This window comes from Pseudorca crassidens, chromosome 5 (genome assembly GCF_039906515.1).
Source record: "Pseudorca crassidens isolate mPseCra1 chromosome 5, mPseCra1.hap1, whole genome shotgun sequence".
NCBI lineage: Eukaryota > Metazoa > Chordata > Mammalia > Artiodactyla > Delphinidae > Pseudorca > Pseudorca crassidens.
In genome coordinates this window covers 41,805,204-41,817,342 of record NC_090300.1, presented here as the reverse complement: position 1 = coordinate 41,817,342, position 12,139 = coordinate 41,805,204, and the positions used below count along the sequence as shown (strand labels likewise).

Sequence of the window (12,139 nt, the reverse complement as noted above, 5' to 3'; positions counted from 1 at the left end):
AGGCCAGAAGCCCATGTGGTGAAAAGGGACTAAGAATTACTTGGAGACCACGAACTCCTCTCTTCCCTTCCTTCTGCTCCATCTGGCTTCTCAGAGTGGGGTAGCAGAGCACCCACGCATGGTTAACTCCTAAAACCCCTGTCCGTTTTCCTTTGCCACCCCTGTTGCTTTGATGAGGCCGTTCTGGCCTATCTTGGTCCCGAGACCATTTTCTGTCTTGTGGCTAGTGTCGTAAGAAGGCCTCCTCCCTCTTCCCAAACCACAGTTCTTTTCTCCTTTCATCCTCAGAAAAGATAAACTAAGCCAAACACATCCCTTAATTATCAGACCAGAGCACTTCTTGATTAAAGAATTTTAAACATCTCCATACAAAAAAAGGTGCCTTACTCTTTAGAAAGGGAGGATACTGCCTGACCTCTTCTGCCCTTTGACAACAGAAGCCAGGTCTTTATCAAAAAGAAACTGCTTTCTTCTTCATTCCAGGATGTGCTTTGCTTAGAGCCCATTTTAAAATCATCCACAGATGAAAAGTCACATTCTTGAAGGAGAACAGAAAAGCAGTTTGTATAATGGAGTGAAGAAAGGAGGTTTTCCTCTATTAAATCCTTAATCCATGTGTGTTGATTTGATGAATAAATGAAGACAAAGCAGATTTCTTTAATCATGGAAGCGTTACTCCTTTGCCTTCACTATGACTTAGCCAGTACGCATTTTACAGCACGAGGTGTAGAGCTCTGGATCCAGGCTACGGAGCACAAGGGCAAGTAAAGCAAGGCTCTTGCAATAATAATAAGCTGGGATCAGTTAGGAGAATGTGGTAAGGTGAGGAAAGAAAATTAGAGCCGAGAAGACCAGAACTTACCTCAGAATACCTCTGCCACAGCCACATGACGTGTCAATCCCATCATAAAATAGAAAAGTATCAAACATTTGGGTGGAGGATCAGAGAGGAAAAGAGTAGAGTGAATGAACTTTACAGACCCTGTACAAAACATGGTGAGTGCCTCTAAGGAGGATATGGTGGTTCATATTTTGGTTGCTTTTTAAAGTTTCTTCCCAGGTTTCGTGTGGCCCAGCATCTGTACAGAGTCACACTCAAAAGAAACATGACTGTCTGGCAGCCTTAAAGATGAACTCATATCTCTGCTGTGGTTGTTTTTTTAAAGAACCAGACCAAATACATGGCACCTTGCAGAAAGCATCCCAGAAATTCTCCCTGGCCATAGTTCTTTTCTCCAAAAATCTGTATTCATGGTGGCCCCTAAAAATAAAATTACTGCTACTCACCCTGGTCCATGAAGTGGTCCTTCTCCACCTCCACGCTCCTTTCGCAGTTGCAGTTGGCTGTCTGGACTCCCACCTCTAACTGCCAGCCCTGCCAGGCTGCTCCAGGTTGCTGGAGAATTCTCTGTTCCTCCCCCACCCTGTTCCCCCTCGCTTCGCACAGAGCAGAGTTTGTAGAGTCCTCTGGGAAGTGGAGCCCCTCCCTCTGACTGTTTTGTGAAAAAAAACTCTTGTGTGGCCTATTTCTGGCAAATAAGCTTCTCCAGTTTGTTCTACCCGCGTTCCTGGGTGGAGATCATTCTCTCTGGGATGGCTTGAGGGGCTGGAAGCAGGTGGGCTCAACTCGGAGTAGAAGTGAAGTGGAGGTCAGGGGTAAAGCAGGGCTTGTTTTTCTGTGGGTCAGTCCACTAGGAACAGCTGTGTAAGTTAAAATGTGAAACTCCCAATGCGTCTATGTTAAGATTTGATCTTGTGAAATGGCAACGTAAACAAACCTTGTTTTTTTCCCCATGAGATCAGAGTTACAGCCCTCACAGTCAGCTTGGTTCTTCTCGGCATCCCACCATCCCCATTCTGATTGTATTGGGCCACATAGAATGCCCTCGTTTCCCTTCTCCGTCAAACTTGATATAGCCGGCCCTAGGCCAGTCTGTGTGACTGTACTCATAAGGGTGTTCACATAGTTTAGCCCTGTGTCTCCACTTCTAGGACTCTATGCCAAAGAACTAATCAGAGATGCAGACACATATTTATACCAAATATAGGTTTACTTATAATAGTGAAAAAGTAGGTATGACCTAAGTGTCCCCAAACCAAGAAATGGCTAAAATTTTTTGATAATTTATATGATGAAATATCATATACTATCAGAATTCTGATATCAAAGAATATTTAATAACATGTTTCTAATTCAGTGTTAACTAAAAATCAGGAATGAAAATTCTATTTGAAGTATGCCATCAATTGTGTATATGTGTACATATATGTTTGTATGTGCATGTGTATATACACACAACACACACATAATCTGGTTGCCCCCTGGGTAGTAGAAATATAGGTATTTATTTAGCCTTCTGCATTTTATCATGAACATATGTTTATTTTACAGTCATAGGTGAAGAAATGTTGTTGTAAAGTAAATGTAAAAAGAAAGTATTTCTTAGCAGAGTAACTGATGAAAAAAGAACTGGAACAAGCTAAACGGTTAACAACATGCGAATGGTTAAATACACGGAAGTGCATCCATGTGTCCCGTCGCCACTGAGGGCCTCACCTCCTCCTGAGTGGGTGGAGGGCACCTGGCCGGACAGGCCCCGACTCACCCCCAGCCTCCTCCTCTCTGTCCTCTCCGGATCCTGCTGCCTGTGATGATGTGACCATCGACCTCTGACTAGCTTGGACATGACTCTGCTGGCACTTCTTTCTTGTTGAGAGAACCCTACTCCTCCTACCATGCAGTTCAGTAGAACTGGCCCTCCTGCATCCCGCTAAGTGTGGTTCCCAGACACCAGCTTTGCCAATGGATACTCCATCTCTCTGACCCAGTGAGTCATTCAGCTTAGGCAACCACGAGCCCCATGGCTAGTTTTCTTCAGAAGCCATCAGGAAAACTGCTATCTCCTCCTCTGGGATCAAGAGCTATAAAGATATAAGCCAGAGAGTCATATGGATAGCTTTCTTTCAGGAAAATGTCCATATTGGAGAGGATGATACCAACACAGGTGAAGAGAGATGAGAGATGACAAATAAGTTCTAAAGACATTGTTTGAGCCTCTGAATTCAGCAGTGACAGAACTTTTTATTTTCCTCGGTTAATAAACTTCTCCCATTCCTCCCTCCCTTCCTTTTTCCCTTATCCCTATTATTTGTTTGTTTGTTTCTGTTGTTGATTTTTTCTTAAGCTTGTTTGAGAAAGGGCTCTGTTGCTTGTAACCGAAGGAGTTCTGACTCAAACAGTTCCCTATGCTGGATTTGGCAACTTGGTTTTTGGAAGCAACTGTTCAGCCTTCACATGCCAAGGAAGTCTGGACTCTTTCTAGAGAAACTCTTGACTTAGAGGGCATGGCCCTAGACAATCCTTTTCCCTCTATTTGTGGACATTTTCTATCCTTGTTGGCTGGAAATTTCTTTCCTCCCTACCAGTAAGAGAGTGAGATCAGACATATATCATTTATTATTTATAGGCACTAAAAATTTCCAGAGCATTTTTAATGACATGGGAAAATACTTGTAATATATGATCTCAATTAGTTAAGTATGTAATAACAGCTAGTTATAGAAAACTACTAGAAAGAAATTTATCAAAATATTAACAGTGGTTATATCAGAGTGATAAGATTATGGGTGATTTATATATTATATTTTTTAAGTTTATAAATGGACATACAATTATTTTGTCATTAGAAAATAATAAGTTATTAAAATAAATACATAAACTGTAGTACATTCATCCAAAGGACAATTTTGTAGTCATTGGAAAGAAAGTTTTGAAGATATTTCAGTAACATTGAAAAATGCTCATAATGGAACAATTGGAAAGGTAGACAAAACTATATATATCACTGATCTCAATTATGTTAATTATAGATGTGCAAATAGATGCATAGGAAATGACTAAAGAAATTGCTTCAAAATATTAATAGAAGTTACCTCTGACCTATGAGATCAGGGTTCATTTTTGGTTTCTTCTTTAATGTGTGTTTGTCTTTTCCAGCTTTCAGAATCAGAATTATTTTATAATCATAATAAAACAGTAAAATGTTACTCTGGTGGAGAATAGGTTTGAGAAGGCAACTCGCCCTCTCTCCTACCCCTTTGATGTAGGATGGCCCACACCTTTCCTCCTTTCTCCAGGTCAGGGGCAGAAGTCCCCTCTGCCTCTGTTTAAGGAAGAAGTGGATTGTGGTCAATTTCTAGTCTGGGTAGAGACAGGCCTTGTAATCTTCCACCAGGGGTGACTGTCTTCTTGAGGCCAAGTTTCCCCCGCTTTATCTTCCAATTTAGCTATACAATACACACACACACACACACACACAAACACACACACACACACACACACACACACACACACACACGCTTGTATATTTACAAATAATTAAAGCAGAATTTCTCGGGGAGGAGCTAAAGCAGAAAATGTAGCAAAAGAAAGAGGAAGATTTACGTAACATATTTTGAATACAAGCTAAATACTTTACATACATTTTTGTCATTTAATCTTTTCAAAATCCCTCTGAAAAAAGTATCATCATTTCCCCTGATTAACAGATTAGCAAAACAAAGTCTTAGAAAGAGATATGCGATAACTTCACCTTCACACAACCAATAAGTGGTAGAAGTGGGATTTGAACCCAGGCAATCTTATTCTAGGACCTGTGCTGTTAACCAATATGTATACGACACGCTGAGGTAATATACATCATGATTTCTGCATTAACTCTAATGACTTCTTAGCTGAGAATCTGTGAAACCCTTGCAAAAGGTGGTAAGGGAAAAGTTTCAGTTCCCTGTTTTAGTTCCTTCCTTTGTTAATTATCTGATTCTGCACCATCTCTTGACATTCATCTGTATGAGATTCACAACTGATATACAGCAAAATGAAGACCTCTTTGGATCAAGGAATTTAAAAATAATTGTAGAAGAATCTCAACTATCTGTAACTGATTGCAGCTCAGACTTTAAACACACGCAGCTCAGTAGTTGTGCATGTAGTTTTAGATATTTCTGCTCCTGCCAGCTAATGCATAGATCTGTGTAGGAAAAGACGAGGAAGGATATTCTCTGATGTGCTTACTGTAAAGCTCTGGGCACATTTGCTGGTTTCCCTTCACTTTGTTCTGTGTTGCTGGGGTATGAAGCAGTTTAAAAAGCTCCTCAGTTTTTGTTGATTAGGGAGCAACACTGAGTTTAAGACTTATCTGCAAAAGTTATCTCCATTTTGCCAAAATTATTGCCAGCGTGGTTCTACTTTTTGAGGCCTCTGATTAGAACCACTACGATTTTACCCCTTGACTCACTCATAGCTGCTTGAGTGGGCGAACCTACCCAGGAAGTAGGGAGGGTCAGGGTAGTCAGGGCAGCTGACTGGAGACTAGAGAAGAGAAACTTTCGAGAAGATGAGATGTCCAATGGTACTAAATGCTGAAGATAGGTGAGGTGGTTAAAAGCTGAAGGACATTGTTTGGCTTTGGCAATTTAGTAGACTGTTGCTGGGGCAGATATGGAAGAGAGGCAGAAGTATAATTCAGGTTGCAGTGTGGTTAGGAATGAGTGGGAAGTAAGGGACTGAGTGAGTAGGAGCAGACTCTCTGGCGGTGAAGAGCAGGTGGAGAGTTTAAGCATGTGAAAGAGTTGAGGGAAAGTGTGTGCTTGCCAGAGTGCACGTGTGAGTGTGTGTGTGTGCAGGAGGTGAGAAGGCTGCTGAGCACATTATAAGTAGAGTAGGAAGCAACACGTCAAGACAGAAGAGAAGAGGAAGAAGAATAACTACTGCCACTGAGAGCTTACTCTGCTCCAGATAGGGCTTCATATTGTTTCTTTTAATGCACACGGCAACCTTGAGAGGAAAGTGAGGATTAGAGAAGGTAAGTAATTTGCCCAAGATCACACAGGTATTATTCTGGCAGATTAAACAGACAGATCTTTCGTACTCTAGAGACCTATAAGCTCTATGCGTGGAAGAGATGGAAAAGCAGAAAGAATATTTAGTACAGAAAGGTCCTAGAGGAGTTGGAATTTTAAAATATGGGTCAGTAAGACCAAGGGACATATTTACCCCAGAAGCAAAGAAAGATGGAATCAGAAAATACTATAAAAGAGATTAGAACTTAATTTCATTTTATTTCTTGGATACAAATAGCCTACGTAGCTGGTGTAGGTGTCCAGCTAGGTTCCTAGGAGACCACCTATGATTCCATTAGGCTTACAGTGACAGAAACATATCCTTTTTAAAATCCTCTTATCGTGTCTGGTTTTTTTTTTTTTTTTGCGGTACGCGGGCCTCTCACTGTTGTGGCCTCTCCCGTTGCGGAGCACAGGCTCCGGACGCGCAGGCTCAGCGGCCATGGCTCACGGGCCCAGCCGCTCCGCGGCATGTGGGATCTTCCCGGACCGGGGCACGAACCCGTGTGCCCTGCATCGGCAGGCGGACTCTCAACCACTGCGCCACCAGGGAAGCCCCTCGTGTCTGATTTTGATCATCCTCCAAATGATCTCAAGTTGTATACTGTACACTTGCAGGACTCTGCACTCATAAAACTATTCCTTTTACCTGGAATTCCCTTCCTCATCTATTTATGAGTATGGAGATGGACACTACTAGTTAAGTGGCAAACCAAATAACTACTGAGATTGAATGAGTCCCATTCAAGAATTTCGTCTTATGATTTTTATCTACGAGGTTGTTGTTAGATTACATTGGCAGGGGTGTGTGAAATGGAAGAATTTTTATGTAAAGACTCCTAAAAAATGAGCAACAAATTACAACTGAGCTTTTCTATCCACTAAGCCATTCCAATTGAAATTCATGACCTACTTTATCTTATATTCTGTTGCCATAGTGCTTAGGTTAAATGTGTAACTAAAGAAAACTGATTTCCAGTGCAAATCTTCATTTTTATTGTGCCCTGCAGTGCTGCATGGATGATGCATGTGTGATAAGTCTCACATTTAGAAGATTCCAGGGGGAGGTTTGAGAGTTAAAGTATTATGGCCTCTATCAGTGGATATTAAGATAACATATTTTCTGGATATCTGTATCATTTTCTTAAAGAAGTGAGTGACTTTATAAATTCCCTTAGGCACAAAAGAAACAGGATTTTCTGTCTGCTTCAGAAATAGTCTCTGACTTACACAGGCTAATCAGCATTTCCTAAAAAAGGAAAATATTTATCTTGGAAAATATAAGCTTCAAGCTCTAAGACAAATTCTTGTCCCTTAAGTATTTTAATGTCTCAATTGGTTTCAAAATCAATTCCGCAGTAAAGTGCGAATTTAGAATTCTCAAGACCTTATCTTTATATTAAAAAAACCAAAACAAAAGAGCTGGAAAACATCTGTCAATGTCAAGGTGTGTGTTTGGTGGGTGGGAGAAGGGGCCTGAACAAGTCTAAAGGCCAACATTCCCCAGCGTTCTCTACAAAAGGGCACCTTTCTTTCTAAATGGTAAGGCTTTTTTCATTACACCTGTGACATTGTGACTTTAATGAGAAGTGTATATTTGGTCTTTGTCCATTGTTCCTGCAGGCAGCTCCTAAAACCCACGGGATTTCCTAAAGTGTCGAGAGTAATAAGGGTGTCCTTTGTTATGTTAATGAGATTACTTTTGGAAAGCCCCTGGGTAATGTAAGGATGGGGGCTGGTTGCCAGGGGAACCAAGCCTGATTAGAGGGTTGGACCTTTCATTACCACCCCCCTGACCTTTGGGGAGGGAAGAGGGGCTAAGAGTTGAATCAATCACCAGTGGCCAATGATTTAATCAACTATGCATGTACAATGGAGCCTCCTTAAAAACCCAAAAGGAAGGTTGGAAAAGCTTCCAGGTTGGTGAACCAGAATGCTTTCCCGTGCTGGGTCCCAGAGTCTATTGGGATAGAAGCTCCTGTGTGCTAGACTTCGATCCCTGTGTCTCTTTATCTGGCTGGTCAATTCTTACCCTCTAATATCTTTTGCAAAAAAAAAAAAAGGATAAACTAGGGAGTAAGCTGATTTCCTGAGTTCTGTGAGCTGCTCTAGCAAATTAATTCAACCCTAGGAGGGGGTCGCGGGAACCTCCAACTTATAGCCAGTCAGTCAGAAGTGCGGGTGACAACCTGGACTTGCAATTGGTGTCTGACTTGGGGGGCAGTTTTGAGGGACTGAGCCCTTAACCTGTGGAATCTGACAGGTCAGGTATATAGTGCCAGAATTAAGTTCAATTTGTGGGACACCTGGTCAGAGTTTCAGGGAATTGAGTTAATTGCTTAGAGGTATGGGAAAAAAATACATCATAACACCTTAATTTTTTTCTTTTCTGTGTACAGTTAAGTCTCCATAAATCGGGGAGTTTATGGTGCAGATTCAACCCCAAACATGTTGTATTTGGCGTACATCACATTGGTTGTTGATTCTGTCTATCTTAGTTTGACGGCCTTTGGCAAAGTGAGCTTTTCAGTTATATCGATTCCGCCACTGTCTTTTTTTCTTTTTTAAAAACATTTTTATTGGAGTATGGTTGCTTTACAAGATCCCTTATGTCTTATGTTCTATACCTGGCACAATTCACTCACTGGGGTTATAAAAGGAAAAAACCTATTTCCTTCTACACTACTCCCAACATTTCTGACACCGAAGGTGTGTGTTTCTCCACCCTAAGCTAGCCTCTAATTTTTGGTGGACACCGACTGGGTGTCCTACAATTTAACTCAATTCTGACATGAACTACCCGGAGTCAGTGCAAACCTCGTAGGTTAAGGGCTTAGTCCCACAAGACTGCCCCCCACTTCAGATGCTAATCTCACGTCCCAGGTTGTTGCTTGTGCTTCTGACTAAATGACTGTACATCGAGGGTTCCCACAATTCCCTCCTCAGGCTTGATAATTTGTGAGAATGGATCAGAGAACTCAGGAAAGTGCTTTACTTATGATTACTGGCTTATGACAAAGTTTACAACTCAGGAACAGCCAAATGGAAGAGATGCATGGGGGCACATTAAGTGGGAAGGTGCATGAAGATACCCTGTGCTCTCCGGGCGCCCCGCCCTCCCAGCACCAACCCAGAGGCTCTCTGAACCCCATTGTTTAAGGGTTTTATGAAGGCTCATTAAGCAGGTATGACTGATTAAATCATTGGCCACTGGTGATTAAGTCATCTCCAGGCCCTTATCTTCTTCGCTCCCCAGGGTAGTGGCGGGTGGAATGCGGCTGAAAGTTCCAACCCTCACAGGGTTGGTTCCTCCAGCAATCAGCCCCCATTCTCCCAGGGCCAGCTCGTTAGCACAAACTCAGAGATGGCTGAAAGGGGTTTATGAAGAAAAACCAGAGATGCTTTTCTCACCCCCATTACTCAGGTAATTCCAAGGATTTTAGGAGTTCTGTTAGGAAGCGGGGCAGAGACCAAATATGTAATTCTTATTATGTCACAGGGTACTTGCTTGAATCTTGTATGCATTTGATCTTGTTACTTTTGCCTTAAACATATTGGGGGAGGGGTGATATATAAATTGATAAATTACATTGAGCAAAATCATTCATCTATGTTTTCGTTTCTTTATATTATTTATCTGTTTATATTATTTTTATATCTGTTTATATTATTTTTACTGTACTTCACATCTGTTTTGTCTTCATTTTTGGAGCATTTTTGCTTTATTGCAGGTGATGGGGGTCTCTTTTGGGCTTACAGAGGGAAATGAGGAAGCCTCAAGCATTTCTCCAATCACCCTTTCTCTAATATATGGCTGCTGGTGAGTTATGGTTTGTGCTTTCCACCTCTTCTCAGTCTGTCCTGTTTCTGTACACCTCTATTAATTGTGTCGCTTTCCGGGGGATTTTATGTTCAAACCCACTGAGACAGAGAATCCACTATGGAGATCCCAGCTTGCTCACTGAGGTTTCCCTATGGATAAGATGCAGAATCCTATCTGTCCAAGGATGTGCTGGCCAGAGCTGCTGTGTGTGACATGACTCTGCAAGGCAACTGATACACAAGAAACTACCCTTGGCTGCTTGTCCAAAATAGAACTTTTGGGGGCAAGCACTTAGAATCTGAGACGTCACTGGTACAGAGGAGACCAGAACTCAGTTGCAGTTAAGAGCATACATCCTGGAGTCATATTGCCTGTGGTTCATAGCTTGACTCTACCACTTACTAGTTGTGGGACCTTAGGTGAGTTACTGTACTAATCTGTGCCTCAGTTTCTTCATCTGACAAATGGGGATAATAATAACACACATCTCATAGTGCTCCTGTAAGGCTTAAATTAAATGATGTATGTGAAGGGTCTAGCATAGAGCTGGACATAAAACAGAAAGACTCAATAAATGTTGGTTATCATAATCATAATTATCATGGCTGTTATTTGGATACTTCCAAAGGTCTAGCACAGTGCCTTTCACATAGTAGCTTTTAAAAAATACTTGCTGAATGAATTCATGAAGCAATGAATTAATCACAGAGCAGTGCCTGAAATATGTAGTTTGGCTGAGTAAATTGTCTCCCAGGTGGGACTTTAAAATATTGGACCTAGAGACTAATATAAGTATTTCATATCTTCTTTCAAAAATTATTTCCATAATGAGAGTTGCATAGCAAATTGGCTTTTTAACAGAGAGCTTCCCCACCCCACAGTCCCTAGAGTAGTACTAGATGATCCATTTGTTAATCTTCATGATGTCCCAGTGTAAAGCTAGCAGTAGTTTTCTTTACTGGCTAGGCAACTTGCAGTGTCTGCCACAGAAAGATATATTAATTTTTAACTTGCCAGATTTTCTTCCACAAAGCCAATAGCAGTGGATGAGAGAACTTTGTGATCCATATCCCTGCCAGCAATAAATATTACTGCTTTAAATTTTTCCTCTTTTTCTTTTTTTTTTTTCATTCTGATAATGTGAAGTGATATAATGAAAATGTTAAGCTTGAAATTCACAGATTAGAAGCCGGCTGGTATGGAATCAAGTCCATCTATCTGTCTCCTTCATAGAATTGAACTATATTGAAATAGGAAAAATATATTGCAGATCTTTGTTTGGATAGAATCTATTGCCCACCCTTCTTTTTGTTTTTTAGCAGATTGTTATCTCTGCTTGTCCAAGGTGCCACAGACATATATACCATATATAGACGATCCTTAGACCTTGCTATTCTTCCAAAGGTACTAGATAGCATTTGGTATAAAAAGACACTGCTCCTGGGCTTCCCTGGTGGCACAGTCGTTAAGAATCCACCTGCCGATGCAGGAGACACGGGTTCGAGCCCTGGTCTGGGAAGATCCCGCATGTCGCGGAACAACTAAGCCCGTGCACCATAACAACTGAGCCTGCGCTCTAGAGCCTGTGAGCCACAACTACTGAAGCCCGTGTGCCTAGAGCCCATGCTCCGCAACAAGAGAAGCCACCACAATGAGAAGGCTGCACACCTCAATGAAGAGTAGCCCCTGCTCGCCACAACTAGAGAAAGCCTGTGCACAGCAATGAAGAACCAACACAGCCAAAAATAAAAAAACAAAAAAACCAAAAAAACCCCCCCGAAACACTGCTCCAGTACTTCAGGTGTGCTATTACCTTCATGATTTTCATTGTTAACATAATGAAAAAACCTCTGTCATAAGCATCATTGCTTATCATAGTTCTTATACTTACCCCATAAATTATAAATTCTTACTATTTTAGATTCTCTTCTGTTTAAATTTATTACCTTTAGTTTCTATTCTTGGTTTACAAAGTGCATTAATTTTTATCTACTAACATTTCAAACTTTTATCTTTTTTTAAGTCTTTAGATATTTTTCTCAGGTGTAATTATTTTTAACCTCATCATTATTGTTTCTTATTTTCTTCCTCTTTTACTTTTAACTAGCTTGTTGATTTTGATCTTACAGTTTCTGATTTTATCTGTTATCTTCTTTTTATATCATTGATTTATAAATAGCAAGCAAGAAATCTAGTTAGAGACAGATCCAAAAGGTTTTGCTGATAAATTGGTCACAAATGGAGAGCAAAAGGAAGGAATTAAGTGTTGAAACTCAACATTTTAGCCCTAGCAAATGGGTGAAAAAGGATGTGATTTATTAAGGTAGGAAAAACAGAGAGGAATATTTTGGAAGAGAAAAATACGAGTTTCTTCACTATCACCACCACCACATAATAAAAGAAAGCACATTTAAA

At 40.9% G+C, this 12,139-nt stretch overlaps 1 long non-coding RNA gene across 1 annotated transcript in view; it reads right to left on the bottom strand.

Moving 5' to 3' along the window:
* Positions 1-1,819, bottom strand: part of LOC137224415 (uncharacterized) — a 29,257-nt gene extending 27,438 nt beyond the window's left edge. Inside the window, exon 1 of the long non-coding RNA XR_010943335.1 lies at positions 1,288-1,819. This is a non-coding gene — a long non-coding RNA (uncharacterized lncRNA). The remainder of the gene's footprint in view (positions 1-1,287) is intronic.
* Between the last annotated feature and the right edge of the window lie 10,320 nt (positions 1,820-12,139).